This window comes from Labrus mixtus, chromosome 10 (genome assembly GCF_963584025.1).
Source record: "Labrus mixtus chromosome 10, fLabMix1.1, whole genome shotgun sequence".
NCBI lineage: Eukaryota > Metazoa > Chordata > Actinopteri > Labriformes > Labridae > Labrus > Labrus mixtus.
This window is the reverse complement of record NC_083621.1, coordinates 24,231,296-24,250,757: the sequence shown is the minus strand read 5'-3', so window position 1 is coordinate 24,250,757 and position 19,462 is coordinate 24,231,296. Positions and strand designations below refer to the sequence as shown.

The following is a 19,462-nucleotide window of genomic DNA, read 5'->3' as shown; positions in this document are numbered from 1 at the left end:
ATATTGAGAATAAGAGTCTCATGCTCTACCGACTGAGCTAACCGGGCTATATTTTCAGGAATATCACGTAAATTATTATTGTTATTCATGCTATTATAGATCATGAGTAAATGATGTATGTACATGTATAAAATGTGTGAAACAACTCAAATGAAAGTCCTGTCCCACATCTATGTTCCGAAGGATAAAGACAGCATCTAATGTTGGGCTTGAACCTATGACCCTGAGATTAAGAGACTCACGCTGTACCGACTGAGCTAACTGGGCACAACTGTATTGTAAATGAGGTCAATTTTTTTCATGCAATCTATCATATATCTTGAGTTAATGAAGTGTGAACATGTATAACACAGCTCACGTGAAAGGCCTGTCCCATGTTCCGAAGGATAAAGACAGCACCCAAGGTGGGGCTTGAACCTACGACCCTGAGATTAAGAGTCTCATGCTGTACCGACTGAGCTGACCGGGCTATATTTTCAGCAATATCACGTCATTTTTTGTTATTCATGCTATTATACATCATGAGTAAATGATGTATCTACATGTATAACAGCTCACATGAAAGGCCTGTCCCACATTCCACATCTATGTTCCGAAGGATAAGGACAGCACCCAATGTGGGGCTCGAACCCACGACCCTGAGATTAAGAGTCTCATGCTCTACCGACTGAGCTAACCGGGCTATATTTTCAGGAATATCATTTAAATTTTTGTTATTAATGCTATTGTAACGGCGCTTCTTGGATGATGTTGATTATCCTCAGTTGTCTTGCCGTTAACTATAACACTAAACATACTTAATTAAAGATATATCTTCGGGTGTGGGTAAGTAAAAGCACGGGGACAACTTCTGCTGTGCGTCTCATACTTTTTAATGTCCGTCCATAACAGAGCATGACATATCAAGACTGAACAACAACAACAGCGACACCTTACTTGTCTTAAAGCAATATCACTCCTCCAACCGTAACCATGGGTAACCTTAAAGGCACAGTGCATCATATCAAACAGATACTCTTGTAAAGTACAAATTGTAAATATAAATGAAATTAGCATTAAATCAAATAATGTATATTATCTCTACCTGAGAAAAGTAAAGATCTATAAAATAAAACTTCACAAAAATAAATCTCATCTCCATCTTACATACTTCCCTTTGTTCAGATGAAATGTCCTCATTTCAAAGGTTAACAAAATAAATCTCATCCCATATAAAACACAATTGACAAAAAATATGCATAGGTCTTAAAATAATCTTATTGCAGGAAGAAAACCTTTGCTTTATCCAATTTGACACTAAATATAAAGTGCAAAATCTAAACTTAGAATTTGTGAATTACGTAGAACAATAATAACACTTCTGTGATAGTAAACAGTTCAGGAAATTCTGAAACAAACATCGTTTTTTTTTTTTTTTTAACATGTTCAAACTTTTTCACAGCAAAAGTCGCTGTGGTTTTCGAACAACCCGTCCTGAACGAGTCTGTGGTGGGTCACCACAATGTGTCCCAGCAGGCACCACAGGAGCATGAGCAGTCAGTTGCGGCTGAACACGTGAGACCCGACCCGAAGGTCTCCGCAGCAAGGGGACAGAGAGGCAGGCAGGAGCAAGAGCCTGTCCAGTGTCTGTGTCAGGGACAGAGTACAAGGGGAGTGAACCAGATAAAGAAGTATACCTGGGGAGAGTGTCCAGAGGCCGTTTAGGAACTGTCCAGGTGTCTGGTACTGAAGATATGTCCCAAGTAGACCTGTAAGGTTTTAATCGATCATAGTGAACCACTTTTGATCCAGCTTGAGGATGTCTTAAATCCAAAAGGTTGTATGTGAGTCCCTTGTTTTCTGTAGACACAACTTTGTAAGGTCCTGTCCAGTTAGGATCAAGTTTCTTTCTCTGTGTTGTAGGATCATTCATCCAAACAAAGTCTCCAACTTCATACGGTTTAAACTTGACATGTTTGTTGAAGTAGTACTCACGTTTGAGTCTCTGATCCTCATGATGAGAACGAATAAACTGAAAAACTGTGTCAAGCTGTTTCACCAGTTCAGAGCCATAGTTCTGTGGAGTCTGAGATACATAAGGCGTAGACAAAGTGACATTAGCTGGAATACGAGGTTCCCTACCATGAGCAAGAAAATAGGGAGAGTATCCAATGCTAGAATGTGGAGTTGAGTTATAGGAGAGAACCACTGCTGGTAAATAGTGATCCCATTCACCATCATTGTCATGTAAGAGTCTAGCCAACTGTTCTTTAAGAGTTTTGTTAAATCTTTCGACCATACCATTCCCACGAGGGTGATAAGGTGTGGTTCTTTTCTTTTTGATATTAAGTCTCTGACATATGGTTTGAATAATTTCAGATTCGTATTGTCGTCCCTGATCTGAAAATAGTTCTTCTGGAACTCCATGTTCAGGAATGTATCTCTCACAAAGAAGTTTTCCTACAGTTGTCGCTTTCTGATCCGACATAGGAAAAGCATTTACATACTTTGTAAAATGATCTTGCACTACAAGTACATATTTATGACCTTGTGAGGTGAGTGGGAGCTCAGTAATATCTGTGCACACAAACTGAAATGGTCTTTCTGCTCGTATGGATTTTAAAGGAGCTCTATGTTGTGGCACAGGTTTTCTGAAAGCTTCACATGCTTGACACATTTCACAGAAGTTATCAACATCAGATCTCATGCTAGGCCAATAACACACATTTAGGGCTTTCTTTAATGTGCGTTCAGCACTGTAATGACCAGAGCAGGGATTACCGTGAAGAATGTTCAAAGTCTCTGCGACAAGTGCAGAGGGAATAAGCACTTGATACACTATTGGCTTTCCTGGTGCAGTGTGAGCTTGTCTACAAAGTAAGTCATTTAACATTACAAGTTTAGGAAACTGCCACCAGAGCTTTCTTTGCATTTTCCCTTTAACCTGTCTGAGATAAGGTCTTTTGTTGTCTTGTACCCATCTGTACACTTCCGAGAGAATAGTGTCGTTAAGCTGTTCAGTTAAAATGTCATTACCTTGACCAGAAAGTGTGGTTTGTAACAAGTCCATACCTGTGTTTGTTGTGCTAACAACAGTAGTGTCTTTTTCAGAAGAGCAAACCTGAGCTGTTGTGCTGGCAACAGAAGCAGAAGGCTGCACTGGTAGACTGAGAAACTTTGAATCAGAAGGTGGAGTTACCAGTTCGGCAGGAGAGGAGTGGTTGTCCTGAGAGGCAGGAACGATTTCCGCTTTGACCATCCAGTCTTGTGTCGTGAGGGGAATCCTTGACATAGCGTCAGCATTTGTGTGTTTCTTTCCATCTTTATGCACAATCATCCATTGATAGGGATCCAACTCCAAAGCCCAACGACCACGTCGTCCGGTCGGGTCATGTGTGACATCCAGTTTTCTTAAACTGAGGAGTGGACGATGATCAGTGATGATTGTAAATGGATTACAGCTTAAGTAGTGTCTGAAATGTCTGATTGACCAAACAATTGCCCAAAGTTCTTTGTCATATGTACACCACTTCTTCTCTGTTCTGGTCAGAACATGACTTGCATAAGCTATAACCCGTTCAGTACCATTTTGAACCTGAGAGAGCACTGCACCTACTGCAAAGTTAGATGCATCAGTACTGAGAATAAATGGCTGATGAAAGTCTGGAAATGCCATTATTGGAGGAGAGATGAGTGCATCTTTTAATGTCTGAAATGCTGCTGAGCACTCCTCTGTCCATTCAAATGTGACATGTTTCTGTGTAAGTTTGTGCAGAGGAAGAGCAATGAAGGCATACTTGTGCACAAAGCGTCTGTAATAGGAGCAAAGTCCCAGAAATGCTCGTACCTCAGTAGGCGATTTTGGAACAGGCCAGTCACGTATCTTGTGACTGTTGACGGGGTCAAGTGCAAGTCCATCTCGTGAAACAATGTGTCCCATATATTTCACAGCTGATTTGCAAAAGTCAAATTTCTTTGGGTTAAGTTTCAAACCTGCTTGTCTGAATCTTGTAAGAATGTCTGTTAAGTTTTGTAGATGATCCTCAAAGTCACGTCCCATACAGATGACGTCATCAAGATAGATGACACATGTTGTCCAGTGTAGACCTCTTAAAACAAGCTCCATAAGTCTCTGAAAAGTTGGTGGTGAATTTTTCAGTCCCATGGGCATTACTTTGAATTGGTAGAGACCATCACCTGTAGTAAATGCTGTTTTAGGTCTGTCTGCAGGATCCATTTCAACTTGCCAGTATCCACTTGACATGTCCATGGTGGAGAAAAACTGAGAGCCAGACAGTGCGTCCAAACTGTCATCAACTCTGGGGAGAGGATGTGCATCTGTGATGGTGACTGAATTTAGTTTCCTGAAATCAACACAAAATCTGTAAGTGCCATCTTTCTTTTTCACCATGACAACTGGGCTGGCCCAGGGGCTTGTGCTGTCCTCAATTAGATCCTGAGCTTTGAGCTCCTCCACCTGATGACGGATTTCTGCTATCATGGAAGGTGAAGTGCGGTAGGCTCTTTGTGAAATGGGTGTGTCACAGTTTGTTGTAATTTTATGTGTGACCAGATGTGTCCTACCAAAGTCATGTGTGTGCTGACTGAACACGTCTGAGAATGAGTTCAAAGTGTCTGTGAGTTTCTGTTGTTGTGTACCTGTGAGGTCAGGGTTACAACTGTCAGGCAGTAAAGTCTGTTTGGAAGTCACAGGGATCTGAATGTTAACATTACAAACAGAATTTTCCATCACACTGTACTCGTCATTGCTGTAGCCAGATGTTGCATGAAATGTTCCTATCTGTGTGCCACAGTGCAACATGACTTCCTCACTGGAGGGATTAGCAACTTTAACATAGATAGAGCCTTTGTCAGCTTTTGTCACAGTCCATGCAAAACCTGTAGCTGAGTGATTAGTGTAATGTGGTTCAAACACACCTGCATAGTCATGTGGTATCAGTCCTTTAAGTGGTACATCCAGTTTAGCTGTGATGACCATCTCTGACATGGCTGGCACTGTAACTGTAGAAGAAACTGTGACATCGGTTAGTTTAGGGACATACTGGTGTGGGCTAACCAGCGGCACTTCTTTGTCATCAACCGTGAGAGTAATGTTTCGGGTATTGACAATAATGCCATTAGCAACTAGAAAATCCCAGCCCAAGATTAGTGGTTTAGTACAGTTTCTGACTACTTGTAGAGCATGAGTCATCGGTTTATGGGCAATATTTAAATTGACTGAGATTGATCCAACTGAGTCCAGAGGATCACCTGTGACACCAGTGAGAGGTATGTATTGTTTTGCAATAGGCTTTTTGTGAAGAGCAGGTGTAGACATTCTAAAATCTTCACTGATGACTGAAATGTCTGCTCCAGTGTCAACAAAAGCATGTACAACAGTGTCCTCAATTACAACTGACACATATCGTTTTGACACATCTACGTTAGATAAACTGTCTCTAGTGAAGTCAGTAGATGTAGCTGTATTGTCCTGTTGGGTCTGAGTAAAGTCAGTAGCTGGCAATTGACCCTCATTGTCAACTACTTGTAGTTTACCTTGTTTGAGCTGTTGTGAGGAGAACTAAACCTCACGTGGCCAGGACTTGGAGAGCGTTGAGAAGAATGTCTATCTCTATGGTGATCAGGAGAGCGACCACGCTGTGGGTAGTCTCTGTGTGATGGGCTGTAGCCACGTGCATGGCGGTCATATGATCCAGAACGAGTGTGAGTGTCCCGTTTGTCGTAACGGTCCCTTTCATACCTTGGAGATCTGTAGGAGCTATCACGAGCTGTGTATCGATCATAGGAGCTGTCCCTGTAGCGATCTCTGTCTGAGGAATAGTATCGGCTGCGGCCTCGCTCACCATCAGGAGTGGGGCTCCTCTGATGAGATCTGAAGTCTGATGAGGGATGTGTGTCTTTTCTCCGGCGTTGCACCTCGAGCTGTAGTTGTTCAACTCTTTCTGTCAGCGTCTCCAGTGTTTTCTGCATCTTTCTGAGATCATCTGAGGTGGCAGAATTAACACTGAGAGAAGTAGAAGATGCAGGAAGGTGAGAGGGGACATTAGGAGGGACACCAGTTGATATAGGGGCCTGAGAAAAAACTTGTAGAGTGTTAGTAGATGAAAACACCCTACTAGCCTGATGTGCAGTCTCAATCTGTATGGCATATTTAAGAGCAGCATCCAGTGTTGTCAGACCTTGTTCATGACAACGCAGCTGAAGGTAAGGCTCAATTCCAGCAATGAAGCGTCTGAATTTTTCTCCATCTTTTGCATTTTGTCCATATGTGGGAAAAGCTTCCTCAACTAGACGACTTATTTCAGCGGCAAACACAGGAAGGGCCTCCCCTGGTAGGCGAGTGCGTGCATTAATATAACTCTGAAATGTTGAGAGATAGGCAGTTTGTCCAAACACAGTCTTTAGTTTTTCTTTTACAGCATCATAGTCGGATTTTATTGCAGCAGAGAGGCTATCCCAGTAACTAAAAGCTGCACCACCCAGGCACGTGGGCAGTATTTTAGCCATACTGTCTTCATCGTAGTTAGGAGTAGCCTCAACAGCCACTTCAAATCGTCTGCACCATTTTGAAAAATCTTCTTTTCCATCTCCCATGAATATTGTGTTACAATATTGTGGCCTAACATGTGCAGGGCGAGGAGGAAAGGGCAGTCCGTTCCAAAAGTTATCACTGGTCATGTTTAATCAGCATTACAGTGGTCCTCAATTTCGGTTTCAGTGTTCACAATGGGCACAATAGTTCAGTCTTTGCTTTTCTTTCTTAGCTCAAGTAAGCTAGGCACATCCACTTTGAAGTTGTAGCATCGAGAGTTAACATGTGAACAACTTTACCATGCAATGTCCCACGCAGTCAAGTTCACACACAGCATCCTCACTGAAGTAATGAAAATCCACGGAGAGGGCAGAAAAAGTTGTATTCACCTCGTCAGTCTCTGTACTTGCTTGTAATGTCCTTTCTTCGTTACTTCGGCAAAGAGAAAAAAGAATCCGATAAAGTCCGTTGTTTTCCACCAGTTGACCAGTCACTAGCTTAGCTTAGCTTAGCGTTAGCTTGTTCCAGCATGAGCAGGTCGCGGTGAAGAAAAAAAAACAATGCTGCGTCGGAGCAGAGCACATGTAGCTAGCTTGTTAATCCCCGGCAAAACGTTACTGCAAACAAATTGCAGTCCACAAACCCGCTGCCACCAGTGTAACGGCGCTTCTTGGATGATGTTGATTATCCTAAGTTGTCTTGCCGTTAACTATAACACTAAACATACTTAATTAAAGATATATCTTCGGGTGTGGGTAAGTAAAAGCACGGGGACAACTTCTGCTGTGCGTCTCATACTTTTTAATGTCCGTCCATAACAGAGCATGACATATCAAGACTGAACAACAACAACAGCGACACCTTACTTGTCTTAAAGCAATATCACTCCTCCAACCGTAACCATGGGTAACCTTAAAGGCACAGTGCATCATATCAAACAGATACTCTTGTAAAGTACAAATTGTAAATATAAATGAAATTAGCATTAAATCAAATAATGTATATTATCTCTACCTGAGAAAAGTAAAGATCTATAAAATAAAACTTCACAAAAATAAATCTCATCTCCATCTTACACTATTATACATCATGAGTAAATGACGACCCCTGAGATTAAGAGTCTCATGCTCTACCGACTGAGCTAACCGGGCTATATTTTCAGGAATATCACGTAAATTATTATTGTTATTCATGCTATTATAGATCATGAGTAAATGATGTATGTACATGTATAACAACTCAAATGAAAGTCCTGTCCCACATCTATGTTCCGAAGGATAAAGACAGCATCCAATGTTGGGCTTGAACCTACGACCCTGAGATTAAGAGACTAATGCTGTACCGACTGAGCTAACTGGGCTATAGTTTCAGGAATATCACGTCATTTTTTGTTATTCATGCTATTATACATCATGCCTAAATGATGTATGTACATGTATAACATGTGTGAAATAGCTCACATGAATGGCCTGTCCCACATTCCACATCTATGTTCCGAAGGATAAAGACAGCGCCCAATGTGGGGCTCTAACCCACGACCCTGAGATTAAGAGTCTCATGCTCTACCGACTGAGCTAACCGGGCTATATTTTCAGGAATATCACGTAAATTATTATTGTTATTCATGCTATTATAGATCATGAGTAAGTGATGTATGTACATGTATAACATGTGTGAAACAACTCAAATGAAAGTCCTGTCCCACATCTATGTTCCGAAGGATAAAGACAGCATCCAAGGTTGGGCTTGAACCTACGACCCTGAGATTAAGAGGCTCATGCTGTACCGACTGAGCTAACCGGGCACATCTGTATTGTAAATGAGGTCAATTTTTTTCATTCATACTATCATATATCTTGAGTTAATGAAGTGTGAACATAGCTCACGGGAAAGGCCTGTCCCATGTTCCACATCTATGTTCCGAAGGATAAAGATAGCGCTAAATGTGGGGCTTGCACCCAGGACCCTGCAATTGAGAGTCTCATTCTCTACCGACTGAGCTAACTGGGCACAGTTATATAGTAAATGAGGTCAAACTTTTTTCATGCAATCTATCATATATCTTGAGTTAATGAAGTGTGAACATGTATAACACAGCTCACGTGAAAGGCCTGTCCCATGTTCCGAAGGATAAAGACAGCATCCAAGGTGGGGCTTGAACCTACGACCCTGAGATTAAGAGTCTCATGCTGTACTGACTGAGCTGACCGGGCTATAGTTTTGGGAATATCACGTCATTTTTTGTTATTCATGCTATTATACATCATGAGTAAATGATGTATGTACATGTATAACGTGTGAAACAGCTCACATGAAAGGCCTGTCCCACATTCCACATCTATGTTCCGAAGGATAAAGACAGCATCCAATGTTGGGCTTGAACCTACGACCCTGAGATTAAGAGACTCATGCTGTACCGACTGAGCTAACCGGGCACAACTGTATTGTAAATAAGGTCAATTTTTTTCATTCATACTATCATATATCTTGAGTTAATGAAGTGTGAACATAGCTCACGGGAAAGGCCTGTCCCATGTTCCACATCTATGTTCCGAAGGATAAAGATAGCGCTAAATGTGGGGCTTGAACCTACGACCCTGAGATTAAGAGTCTCATGCTCTACCGACTGAGCTAACCGGGCTATATTTTCAGCAATATCACGTCATTTTTTGTTATTCATGCTATTATACATCATGAGTAAATGATGTATCTACATGTATAACATGTGTGAAACAGCTCACATGAAAGGCCTGTCCCACATTCCACATCTATGTTCCGAAGGATAAAGACAGCGCCCAATGTGGGGCTTGAACCACGACCCTGAGATTAAGAGTCTCATGCTGTACCGACTGAGCTAACTGGGCTATAGTTTCAGGAATATCACGTCAATTTTTGTTATTCATGCTATTATACATCATGAGTAAATGATGTATGTACATGTATAACATGTGTGAAACAGCTCACATGAAAGGCCTGTCCCACATTCCACATCTATGTTCCAAAGGATAATGACAGCGCCCAATGTGGGTCTCGAACCCACGACCCTGAGATTAAGAGTCTTATGCTCTACCGACTGAGCTAACCGGGCTATATTTTCAGGAATATCATCTAAATTTTTGTTATTAATGCTATTATACATCATGAGTAAATGACGACCCCTGAGATTAAGAGTCTCATGCTCTACCGACTGAGCTAACCGGGCTATATTTTCAGGAATATCACGTAAATTATTATTATTATTCATGCTATTATAGATCATGAGTAAATGATGTATGTACATGTATAACATGTGTGGAACAACTCAAATGAAAGTCCTGTCCCGAAGGATAAAGACAGCATCCAATGTTGGGCTTGAACCTACGACCCTGAGATTAAGAGACTCATGCTGTACTGACTGAGCTAACCGGGCACAACTGTATTGTAAATAAGGTCAATTTTTTTCATTCATACTATCATATATCTTGAGTTAATGAAGTGTGAACATAGCTCACGGGAAAGGCCTGTCCCATGTTCCACATCTATGTTCCGAAGGATAAAGATAGCGCTAAATGTGGGGCTTGCACCCAGGACCCTGCAATTGAGAGTCTCATGCTCTACCGACTGAGCTAACCGGGCACAATTATATAGTAAATGAGGTCAATTTTTTTCATTCATACTATCATATATCTTGCGTTAATGAAGTGTGAACATAGCTCACGGGAAAGGCCTGTCCCATGTTCCACATCAATGTTCCGAAGGATAAAGATAGCGCTAAATGTGGGGCTTGAACCTACGACCCTGAGATTAAGAGTCTCATGCTGTACCGACTGAGCTGACCGGGACATATTTTCAGCAATATCACGTCATTTTTTGTTATTCATGCTATTATACATCATGAGTAAATGATGTATCTACATGTATAACATGTGTGAAACAGCTCACATGAAAGGCCTGTCCCACATTCCACATTTATGTTCCGAAGGATAAAGACAGTGTCCAATGTGGGGCTCGAACCTACGACCCTGAGATTAAGATACTCATGCTGTACCGACTGAGCTAACCGGGCTATATTTTCAGGAATATCACGTCAATTTTTGTTATTCATGCTATTATACATCATGAGTAAATGATATATGTACATGTATAACATGTGTGAAATAGCTCACATGAATGGCCTGTCCCACATTCCACATCTATGTTCCGAAGGATAAAGACAGCGCCCAATGTGGGGCTCGAACCCACGACCCTGAGATTAAGAGTCTCATGCTCTACCGACTGAGCTAACCAGGCTATATTTTCAGGAATATCATGTAATTTTTTGTTATTAATGCTATTATACATCATGAGTAAATGACGACCCCTGAGATTAAGAGTCTCATGCTCCACCGACTGAGCTAACCGGGCTATATTTTCAGGAATATCACATAAATTATTATTGTTATTCATGCTATTATACATCATGAGTAAATGATATATGTACATGTATAACAGCTCACATGAATGGCCTGTCCCACATTCCACATCTATGTTCCGAAGGATAAAGACAGCGCCCAATGTGGGGCTCGAACCTACGACCCTGAGATTAAGATACTCATGCTGTACCGACTGAGCTAACCGGGCTATATTTTCAGGAATATCACGTCAATTTTTGTTATTCATGCTATTATACATCATGAGTAAATGATATATGTACATGTATAACATGTGTGAAATAGCTCACATGAATGGCCTGTCCCACATTCCACATCTATGTTCCGAAGGATAAAGACAGCGCCCAATGTGGGGCTCGAACCCACGCCCCTGAGATTAAGAGTCTCATGCTCTACCGACTGAGCTGACCGGGCTATATTTTCAGCAATATCACGTCATTTTTTGTTATTCATGCTATTATACATCATGAGTAAATGATGTATCTACATGTATAACATGTGTGAAACAGCTCACATGAAAGGCCTGTCCCACATTCCACATCTATGTTCCGAAGGATAAAGACAGCGCCCAATGTGGGGCTTGAACCACGACCCTGAGATTAAGAGTCTCATGCTGTACCGACTGAGCTAACTGGGCTATAGTTTCAGGAATATCACGTCAATTTTTGTTATTCATGCTATTATACATCATGAGTAAATGATGTATGTACATGTATAACATGTGTGAAACAGCTCACATGAAAGGCCTGTCCCACATTCCACATCTATGTTCCAAAGGATAATGACAGCGCCCAATGTGGGTCTCGAACCCACAACCCTGAGATTAAGAGTCTTATGCTCTACCGACTGAGCTAACCGGGCTATTTTTTCAGGAATATCATCTAAATTTTTGTTATTAATGCTATTATACATCATGAGTAAATGACGACCCCTGAGATTAAGAGTCTCATGCTCTACCGACTGAGCTAACCGGGCTATATTTTCAGGAATATCACGTAAATTATTATTATTATTCATGCTATTATAGATCATGAGTAAATGATGTATGTACATGTATAACATGTGTGGAACAACTCAAATGAAAGTCCTGTCCCACATCTATGTTCCGAAGGATAAAGACAGCATCCAATGTTGGGCTTGAACCTACGACCCTGAGATTAAGAGACTCACGCTGTACCGACTGAGCTAACCAGGTACAACTGTATTGTAAATGAGGTCAATTTTTTTCATTCATACTATCATATATCTTGAGTTAATGAAGTGTGAACATAGCTCACGGGAAAGGCCTGTCCCATGTTCCACATCTATGTTCCGAAGGATAAAGATAGCGCTAAATGTGGGGCTTGCACCCAGGACCCTGCAATTGAGAGTCTCATGCTCTACCGACTGAGCTAACCGGGCACAATTATATAGTAAATGAGGTCAAACTTTTTTCATGCAATCTATCATATATCTTGAGTTAATGAAGTGTGAACATGTATAACACAGCTCACGTGAAAGGCCTGTCCCATGTTCCGAAGGATAAAGACAGCACCCAAGGTGGGGCTTGAACCTACGACCCTGAGATTAAGAGTCTCATGCTGTGCCGACTGAGCTAACCGGGCTATATTTTTAGGAATATCATGTAAATTTTTGTTATTAATGCTATTATACATCATGAGTAAATGACGACCCCTGAGATTAAGAGTCTCATGCTCTACCGACTGAGCTAACCGGGCTATATTTTTAGGAATATCATGTAAATTTTTGTTATTAATGCTATTATACATCATGAGTAAATGACGACCCCTGAGATTAAGAGTCTCATGCTCTACCGACTGAGCTAACCGGGCTATATTTTTAGGAATATCACGTCATTTTTTGTTATTCATGCTATTATACATCATGAGTAAATGATGTATCTACATGTATAACATGTGTGAAACAGCTCACATGAAAGGCCTGTCCCATATTCCACATCTATGTTCCGAAGGATAAAGACAGCGCCCAATGTGGGGCTCGAACCCACGACCCTGAGATTAAGAGTCTCATGCTCTACCGACTGAGCTAACCGGGCTATATTTTCAGGAATATCACGTAAATTATTATTGTTATTCATGCTATTATAGATCATGAGTAAATGATGTATGTACATGTATAACATGTGTGAAACAACTCAAATGAAAGTCCTGTCCCACATCTATGTTCCGAAGGATAAAGACAGCATCCAATGTTGGGCTTGAACCTACAACCCTGAGATTAAGATACTCATGCTGTACCGACTGAGCTAAACGGGCACAACTGTATCGTAAATGAGGTCAATTTTTTTCATTCATACTATCATATATCTTGAGTTAATGAAGTGTGAACATAGCTCACGGGAAAGGCCTGTCCCATGTTCCACATCTATGTTCCGAAGGATAAAGATAGCGCTAAATGTGGGGCTTGCACCCAGGACCCTGCAATTGAGAGTCTCATGCTCTACCGACTGAGCTAACCGGGCACAATTATATAGTAAATGAGGTCAATTTTTTTCATTCATACTATCATATATCTTGCGTTAATGAAGTGTGAACATAGCTCACGGGAAAGGCCTGTCCCATGTTCCACATCAATGTTCCGAAGGATAAAGATAGCGCTAAATGTGGGGCTTGAACCTACGACCCTGAGATCAAGAGTCTCATGCTGTACCGACTGAGCTGACCGGGCTATAGTTTCAGGAATATCACGTCATTTTTTGTTATTCATGCTATTATACATCATGAGTAAATGACGACCCCTGAGATTAAGATACTCATGCTGTACCGACTGAGCTAACCGGGCACAACTGTATTGTAAATGAGGTCAATTTTTTTCATTCATACTATCATATATCTTGAGTTAATGAAGTGTGAACATAGCTCACGGGAAAGGCCTGTCCCATGTTCCACATCTATGTTCCGAAGGATAAAGATAGCGCTAAATGTGGGGCTTGCACCCAGGACCCTGCAATTGAGAGTCTCATGCTCTACCGACTGAGCTAACCGGGCACAATTATATAGTAAATGAGGTCAATTTTTTTCATTCATACTATCATATATCTTGCGTTAATGAAGTGTGAACATAGCTCACGGGAAAGGCCTGTCCCATGTTCCACATCAATGTTCCGAAGGATAAAGATAGCGCTAAATGTGGGGCTTGAACCTACGACCCTGAGATTAAGAGTCTCATGCTGTACCGACTGAGCTGACCGGGACATATTTTCAGCAATATCACGTCATTTTTTGTTATTCATGCTATTATACATCATGAGTAAATGATGTATCTACATGTATAACATGTGTGAAACAGCTCACATGTAAGGCCTGTCCCACATTCCACATCTATGTTCCGAAGGATAAAGACAGTGCCCAATGTGGGGCTTGAACCTACGACCCTGAGATTAAGAGTCTCATGCTGTACCGACTGAGCTAACCAGGCTATATTTTCAGGAATATCACGTCAATTTTTGTTATTCATGCTATTATACATCATGAGTAAATGATATATGTACATGTATAACATGTGTGAAATAGCTCACATGAATGGCCTGTCCCACATTCCACATCTATGTTCCGAAGGATAAAGACAGCGCCCAATGTGGGGCTCGAACCCACGACCCTGAGATTAAGAGTCTCATGCTCTACCGACTGAGCTAACCAGGCTATATTTTCAGGAATATCATGTAAATTTTTGTTATTAATGCTATTATACATCATGAGTAAATGACGACCCCTGAGATTAAGAGTCTCATGCTCTACCGACTGAGCTAACCGGGCTATATTTTCAGGAATATCACGTAAATTATTATTGTTATTCATGCTATTATACATCATGAGTAAATGATATATGTACATGTATAACATGTGTGAAATAGCTCACATGAATGGCCTGTCCCACATTCCACATCTATGTTCCGAAGGATAAAGACAGCGCCCAATGTGGGGCTCGAACCCACGACCCTGAGATTAAGAGTCTCATGCTCTACCGACTGAGATAACCGGGCTATATTTTCAGGAATATCATGTAAGTTTTTGTTATTAATGCTATTATACATCATGAGTAAATGACGACCCCTGAGATTAAGAGTCTCATGCTCTACCGACTGAGCTAACCGGGCTATATTTTCAGGAATATCACGTAAATTATTATTATTATTCATGCTATTATCGATCATGAGTAAATGATGTATGTACATGTATAACATGTGTGGAACAACTCAAATGAAAGTCCTGTCCCACATCTATGTTCCGAAGGATAAAGACAGCATCCAATGTTGGGCTTGAACCTACGACCCTGAGATTAAGAGACTCATGCTGTACCGACTGAGCTAACCGGGCACAACTGTGTTGTAAATGAGGTCAATTTTTTTCATTCATACTATCATATATCTTGAGTTAATGAAGTGTGAACATAGCTCACGGGAAAGGCCTGTCCCATGTTCCACATCTATGTTCCGAAGGATAAAGATAGCGCTAAATGTGGGGCTTGCACCCAGGACCCTGCAATTGAGAGTCTCATGCTCTACCGACTGAGCTAACCGGGCACAATTATATAGTAAATGAGGTCAAACTTTTTTCATGCAATCTATCATATATCTTGAGTTAATGAAGTGTGAACATGTATAACACAGCTCACGTGAAAGGCCTGTCCCATGTTCCGAAGGATAAAGACAGCACCCAAGGTGGGGCTTGAACCTACGACCCTGAGATTAAGAGTCTCATGCTGTACTGACTGAGCTGACCGGGCTATATTTTCAGCAATATCACGTCATTTTTTGTTATTCATGCTATTATACATCATGAATAAATGATGTATCTACATGTATAACATGTGTGAAACAGCTCACATGAAAGGCCTGTCCCACATTCCACATCTATGTTCCGAAGGATAAAGACAGCGCCCAATGTGGGGCTCGAACCCACGACCCTGAGATTAAGAGTCTCATGCTCTACCGACTGAGCTAACCGGGCTATATTTTCAGGAATATCACGTAAATTATTATTGTTATTCATGCTATTATAGATCATGAGTAAATGATGTATGTACATGTATAACATGTGTGAAACAACTCAAATGAAAGTCCTGTCCCACATCTATGTTCCGAAGGATAAAGACAGCATCCAATGTTGGGCTTGAACCTACAACCCTGAGATTAAGATACTCATGCTGTACCGACTGAGCTAAACGGGCACAACTGTATCGTAAATGAGGTCAATTTTTTTCATTCATACTATCATATATCTTGAGTTAATGAAGTGTGAACATAGCTCACGGGAAAGGCCTGTCCCATGTTCCACATCTATGTTCCGAAGGATAAAGATAGCGCTAAATGTGGGGCTTGCACCCAGGACCCTGCAATTGAGAGTCTCATGCTCTACCGACTGAGCTAACCGGGCACAATTATATAGTAAATGAGGTCAATTTTTTTCATTCATACTATCATATATCTTGCGTTAATGAAGTATGAACATAGCTCACGGGAAAGGCCTGTCCCATGTTCCACATCAATGTTCCGAAGGATAAAGATAGCGCTAAATGTGGGGCTTGAACCTACGACCCTGAGATTAAGAGTCTCATGCTTTACCGACTGAGCTGACCGGGCTGTAGTTTTGGGAATATCACGTCATTTTTTGTTATTCATGCTATTATACATCATGAGTAAATGATGTATCTACATGTATAACATGTGTGAAACAGCTCACATGAAAGGCCTGTCCCACATTCCACATCTATGTTCCGAAGGATAAAGACAGCGCCCAATGTGGGGCTTGAACCTACGACCCTGAGATTAAGAGTCTCATGCTGTACCGACTGAGCTAACCGGGCTATATTTTCAGGAATATCACGTCAATTTTTGTTATTCATGCTATTATACATCATGAGTAAATGATATATGTACATGTATAACATGTGTGAAATAGCTCACATGAATGGCCTGTCCCACATTCCACATCTATGTTCCGAAGGATAAAGACAGCGCCCAATGTGGGGCTCGAACCCACGACCCTGAGATTAAGAGTCTCATGCTCTACCGACTGAGATAACCGGGCTATATTTTCAGGAATATCATGTAAATTTTTGTTATTAATGCTATTATACATCATGAGTAAATGACGACCCCTGAGATTAAGAGTCTCATGCTCTACCGACTGAGCTAACCGGGCTATATTTTCAGGAATATCACGTAAATTATTATTATTATTCATGCTATTATCGATCATGAGTAAATGATGTATGTACATGTATAACATGTGTGGAACAACTCAAATGAAAGTCCTGTCCCACATCTATGTTCCGAAGGATAAAGACAGCATCCAATGTTGGGCTTGAACCTACGACCCTGAGATTAAGAGACTCATGCTGTACCGACTGAGCTAACCGGGCACAACTGTATTGTAAATGAGGTCAATTTATTTCATTCATACTATCATATGTCTTGAGTTAATGAAGTGTGAACATAGCTCACGGGAAAGGCCTGTCCCATGTTCCACATCTATGTTCCGAAGGATAAAGATAGCGCTAAATGTGGGGCTTGCACCCAGGACCCTGCAATTGAGAGTCTCATGCTCTACCGACTGAGCTAACCGGGCACAATTATATAGTAAATGAGGTCAAACTTTTTTCATGCAATCTATCATATATCTTGAGTTAATGAAGTGTGAACATGTATAACACAGCTCACGTGAAAGGCCTGTCCCATGTTCCGAAGGATAAAGACAGCACCCAAGGTGGGGCTTGAACCTACGACCCTGAGATTAAGAGTCTCATGCTGTACCGACTGAGCTGACCGGGCCATATTTTCAGCAATATCACGTCATTTTTTGTTATTCATGCTATTATACATCATGAGTAAATGATGTATCTACATGTATAACATGTGTGAAACAGCTCACATGAAAGGCCTGTCCCACATTCCACATCTATGTTCCGAAGGATAAAGACAGCGCCCAATGTGGGGCTTGAACCTACGACCCTGAGATTAACAGTCTCATGCTGTACCGACTGAGCTAACCGGGCTATATTTTCAGGAATATCACGTAAATTATTATTGTTATTCATGCTATTATAGATCATGAGTAAATGATGTATGTACATGTATAACATGTGTGAAACAACTCAAATGAAAGTCCTGTCCCACATCTATGTTCCGAAGGATGAAGTCAGCATCCAATGTTGGGCTTGAACCTACGACCCTGAGATTAAGATACTCATGCTGTACCGACTGAGCTAAACGGGCACAACTGTATTGTAAATGAGGTCAATTTTTTTCATTCATACTATCATATATCTTGAGTTAATGAAGTGTGAACATAGCTCACGGGAAAGGCCTGTCCCATGTTCCACATCTATGTTCCGAAGGATAAAGATAGCGCTAAATGTGGGTCTTGCACCCAGGACCCTGCAATTGAGAGTCTCATGCTCTACCGACTGAGCTAACCGGGCACAATTATATAGTAAATGAGGTCAATTTTTTTCATTCATACTATCATATATCTTGCGTTAATGAAGTGTGAACATAGCTCACGGGAAAGGCCTGTCCCATGTTCCACATCAATGTTCCGAAGGATAAAGATAGCGCTAAATGTGGGGCTTGAACCTACGACCCTGAGATTAAGAGTCTCATGCTGTACCGACTGAGCTGACCGGGCTGTAGTTTTGGGAATATCACGTCATTTTTTGTTATTCATGCTATTATACATCATGAGTAAATGATGTATCTACATGTATAACATGTGTGAAACAGCTCACATGAAAGGCCTGTCCCACATTCCACATCTATGTTCCGATGGATAAAGACAGCGCCCAATGTGGGGCTCGAACCTACGACCCTGAGATTAAGAGTCTCATGCTGTACCGACTGAGCTAACCGGGCTATATTTTCAGGAATATCACGTCAATTTTTGTTATTCATGCTATTATACATCATGAGTAAATGATATATGTACATGTATAACATGTGTGAAATAGCTCACATGAATGGCCTGTCACACATTCCACATCTATGTTCCGAAGGATAAAGACAGCGCCCAATGTGGGGCTCGAACCTACGACCCTGAGATTAACAGTCTCATGCTGTACCGACTGAGCTAACCGGGCTATATTTTCAGGAATATCACGTCAATTTTTGTTATTTATGCTATTATACATCATGAGTAAATGATATATGTACATGTATAACATAGCTCACATGAATGGCCTGTCCCACATTCCACATCTATGTTCCGAAGGATAAAGACAGCGCCCAATGTGGGGCTCGAACCCACGACCCTGAGATTAAGAGTCTCATGCTCTACCGACTGAGCTAACCAGGCTATATTTTCAGGAATATCATGTAAATTTTTGTTATTAATGCTATTATACATCATGAGTAAATGACGACCCCTGAGATTAAGAGTCTCATGCTCTACCGACTGAGCTAACCGGGCTATATTTTCAGGAATATCACGTAAATTATTATTGTTATTCATGCTATTATACATCATGAGTAAATGATATATGTACATGTATAACATGTGTGAAA

General features: G+C 41.1%; 20 non-coding genes across 20 annotated transcripts; all 20 read right to left on the bottom strand.

The window, feature by feature from the left end:
* Positions 1–609: 609 nt before the first annotated feature.
* Positions 610–682, bottom strand: trnak-cuu (transfer RNA lysine (anticodon CUU)). Its single transcript has one exon. It is a non-coding gene; the product is annotated as a tRNA-Lys (tRNA).
* Positions 683–8,043: 7,361 nt separating this feature from the next.
* Positions 8,044–8,116, bottom strand: trnak-cuu (transfer RNA lysine (anticodon CUU)). The gene has a single exon. It is a non-coding gene; the product is annotated as a tRNA-Lys (tRNA).
* Positions 8,117–9,100: 984 nt separating this feature from the next.
* On the bottom strand, positions 9,101–9,173 carry trnak-cuu (transfer RNA lysine (anticodon CUU)). Its single transcript has one exon. It is a non-coding gene; the product is annotated as a tRNA-Lys (tRNA).
* A 151-nt stretch (positions 9,174–9,324) lies between these two features.
* On the bottom strand, positions 9,325–9,396 carry trnak-cuu (transfer RNA lysine (anticodon CUU)). The gene has a single exon. It is a non-coding gene; the product is annotated as a tRNA-Lys (tRNA).
* A 151-nt stretch (positions 9,397–9,547) lies between these two features.
* trnak-cuu (transfer RNA lysine (anticodon CUU)) lies at positions 9,548–9,620 on the bottom strand. Its single transcript has one exon. It is a non-coding gene; the product is annotated as a tRNA-Lys (tRNA).
* Positions 9,621–10,728: 1,108 nt separating this feature from the next.
* trnak-cuu (transfer RNA lysine (anticodon CUU)) lies at positions 10,729–10,801 on the bottom strand. Its single transcript has one exon. It is a non-coding gene; the product is annotated as a tRNA-Lys (tRNA).
* Positions 10,802–11,282: 481 nt separating this feature from the next.
* Positions 11,283–11,355, bottom strand: trnak-cuu (transfer RNA lysine (anticodon CUU)). Its single transcript has one exon. It is a non-coding gene; the product is annotated as a tRNA-Lys (tRNA).
* A 151-nt stretch (positions 11,356–11,506) lies between these two features.
* trnak-cuu (transfer RNA lysine (anticodon CUU)) lies at positions 11,507–11,578 on the bottom strand. Its single transcript has one exon. It is a non-coding gene; the product is annotated as a tRNA-Lys (tRNA).
* A 151-nt stretch (positions 11,579–11,729) lies between these two features.
* Positions 11,730–11,802, bottom strand: trnak-cuu (transfer RNA lysine (anticodon CUU)). The gene has a single exon. It is a non-coding gene; the product is annotated as a tRNA-Lys (tRNA).
* Positions 11,803–12,924: 1,122 nt separating this feature from the next.
* trnak-cuu (transfer RNA lysine (anticodon CUU)) lies at positions 12,925–12,997 on the bottom strand. Its single transcript has one exon. It is a non-coding gene; the product is annotated as a tRNA-Lys (tRNA).
* A 1,309-nt stretch (positions 12,998–14,306) lies between these two features.
* trnak-cuu (transfer RNA lysine (anticodon CUU)) lies at positions 14,307–14,379 on the bottom strand. The gene has a single exon. It is a non-coding gene; the product is annotated as a tRNA-Lys (tRNA).
* A 151-nt stretch (positions 14,380–14,530) lies between these two features.
* On the bottom strand, positions 14,531–14,603 carry trnak-cuu (transfer RNA lysine (anticodon CUU)). The gene has a single exon. It is a non-coding gene; the product is annotated as a tRNA-Lys (tRNA).
* Positions 14,604–14,871: 268 nt separating this feature from the next.
* Positions 14,872–14,944, bottom strand: trnak-cuu (transfer RNA lysine (anticodon CUU)). The gene has a single exon. It is a non-coding gene; the product is annotated as a tRNA-Lys (tRNA).
* An 894-nt stretch (positions 14,945–15,838) lies between these two features.
* On the bottom strand, positions 15,839–15,911 carry trnak-cuu (transfer RNA lysine (anticodon CUU)). The gene has a single exon. It is a non-coding gene; the product is annotated as a tRNA-Lys (tRNA).
* A 783-nt stretch (positions 15,912–16,694) lies between these two features.
* Positions 16,695–16,767, bottom strand: trnak-cuu (transfer RNA lysine (anticodon CUU)). The gene has a single exon. It is a non-coding gene; the product is annotated as a tRNA-Lys (tRNA).
* A 151-nt stretch (positions 16,768–16,918) lies between these two features.
* On the bottom strand, positions 16,919–16,991 carry trnak-cuu (transfer RNA lysine (anticodon CUU)). The gene has a single exon. It is a non-coding gene; the product is annotated as a tRNA-Lys (tRNA).
* Positions 16,992–17,885: 894 nt separating this feature from the next.
* Positions 17,886–17,958, bottom strand: trnan-guu (transfer RNA asparagine (anticodon GUU)). Its single transcript has one exon. It is a non-coding gene; the product is annotated as a tRNA-Asn (tRNA).
* Positions 17,959–18,741: 783 nt separating this feature from the next.
* trnak-cuu (transfer RNA lysine (anticodon CUU)) lies at positions 18,742–18,814 on the bottom strand. The gene has a single exon. It is a non-coding gene; the product is annotated as a tRNA-Lys (tRNA).
* A 151-nt stretch (positions 18,815–18,965) lies between these two features.
* trnan-guu (transfer RNA asparagine (anticodon GUU)) lies at positions 18,966–19,038 on the bottom strand. Its single transcript has one exon. It is a non-coding gene; the product is annotated as a tRNA-Asn (tRNA).
* Positions 19,039–19,180: 142 nt separating this feature from the next.
* trnak-cuu (transfer RNA lysine (anticodon CUU)) lies at positions 19,181–19,253 on the bottom strand. Its single transcript has one exon. It is a non-coding gene; the product is annotated as a tRNA-Lys (tRNA).
* Positions 19,254–19,462: the final 209 nt, after the last annotated feature.